The sequence below is a fragment of the Protomyctophum bolini genome (genome assembly GCF_963924005.1).
Source record: "Protomyctophum bolini genome assembly, chromosome: 20".
Lineage (NCBI taxonomy): Eukaryota > Metazoa > Chordata > Actinopteri > Myctophiformes > Myctophidae > Protomyctophum > Protomyctophum bolini.
This window is the reverse complement of record NC_137881.1, coordinates 16,267,214-16,268,711: the sequence shown is the minus strand read 5'-3', so window position 1 is coordinate 16,268,711 and position 1,498 is coordinate 16,267,214. Positions and strand designations below refer to the sequence as shown.

The 1,498-nt window shown below is 37.2% G+C and overlaps 1 protein-coding gene across 1 annotated transcript in view; it reads right to left on the bottom strand.

Annotated features, from left to right (window-relative positions):
• Positions 1 to 717: 717 nt before the first annotated feature.
• LOC308335637 (nuclear factor 1 B-type-like) overlaps positions 718 to 1,498 on the bottom strand; it is a 105,464-nt gene continuing 104,683 nt past the window's right edge. Inside the window, 1 exon segment of the mRNA XM_080792741.1 lies at positions 718 to 1,498. This exon segment is cut by the window's right edge and continues 2,348 nt beyond it. The gene's annotated coding sequence lies outside the window, so the exon portion shown is untranslated.

The window sequence follows — 1,498 nt, the reverse complement described above, 5'->3', positions numbered from 1 at the left end:
ATGAACGGGGAAGAATAGCTAGCATATCCCCTTCTACTGTGGTCCATCTCTTGTTTTCTCAGGAACAATGCAAGGTCCTCGACCAATGAATCTTACAGGGGGGTTTGTTGGGTGACATCCCTGGAATTGACAGATCTAGTGCATATAATGTATGTACATTTATACAAATCGACTTAGAAAATACTCTGTAAAGGCTTGCCTGAGCCTGCCATGAACTGATTTCGACAGGTCTCACTAGCATTGGTTGGTATGTGATTGTTGCGCTGGTCACAGGTCACTTTGCTGATGTGATAAGGCATTGGGGATTTTGCATTCAGTGACTTCTAATCGCCCCCGGCGCAGAAATAGATAAATGTCGATCGATGCACTTCGTTTAATCGTATAAGTAGATTGGAGAAACGTCCACTGTGAAACATCTCATGACTTGTCGGTACTTTTTTCTTTTCTCATTCCAAGCGGTGATGATTTTTTTTTCATTCGATTTTTTTTTTAATACATGATTGTCAAACTCAAGTCAAGCCCTCTCTCCTGTGAAAATGATGCTCCTTCAAGGTTCACATGCTAGCACCCCAGGTGGGAAGTTGAAAGAAAGAAGAGTCCTATTTGTCAAAGTTAGACCAAATCAGTGACTTTGCAGCCGTATAGTGTAGCCAAGGATGCAAGTATAGAAAAATACCCTCCCACCCCACCCACCCTCCCGCCCTCCCTAAACTCCCTAATTCAAAATACACTGGAACACATGGCATCATTCGGCAGGCCTGAGCCAAAGTGGAAAAAAAAAAAAAAAAAAAAAAAAAAAAAGACCTTGTCATACACTGCATAGAAAGCAGTCCCCACTTTGGTCAATAAAAAAATTAAAAACACCCACAACAACAACATCATCATCAACAATAACAACGACAAACAACGATATCAACAAAATAAATGCATTACAATATTGTCTATCTCCAAACTAGCCTCTAATAATTGACGCATCTATAAGCACTACCTACATAGGCAAAACTTGGTATTGCATAATTTTTCATAAATCTGAATTCCACCCTCCACAAAAGTAACTGGAAGATGAACAAGAAATGAGCGTTGAAAAATATTGAGAAAAAAAAAGAAAAAAAAAGATGAAAGGTTATTAGAAAAACCACCAAAATACTGAAAAAACAAAAATAACAAAACAAAACATAATGCTGGTTGATTACAAACTTTAAAACGGCGACTATACACACTACACAGCCTTGATATGCAATGTAACTGTGAGATAGAGTAGTAAATGAAGTTAAAAATCAACAATTTCATTCAGAGTACAAAACAATTCTTATCATAAAAATGTTAATTTTTTCCTATAATGATAATAAATGCAGCAAAAAACAACTGTAGTGATGTCTCTATATTCAAAGGCAAGGCACGTAATGTGGACTATACGTCATCGTGCAAATTAAGAGTATCGGAGAGATTTTTTATTTGTCATATAAATATTTTCTGGACCGGGGAGGCAATGGCTGTG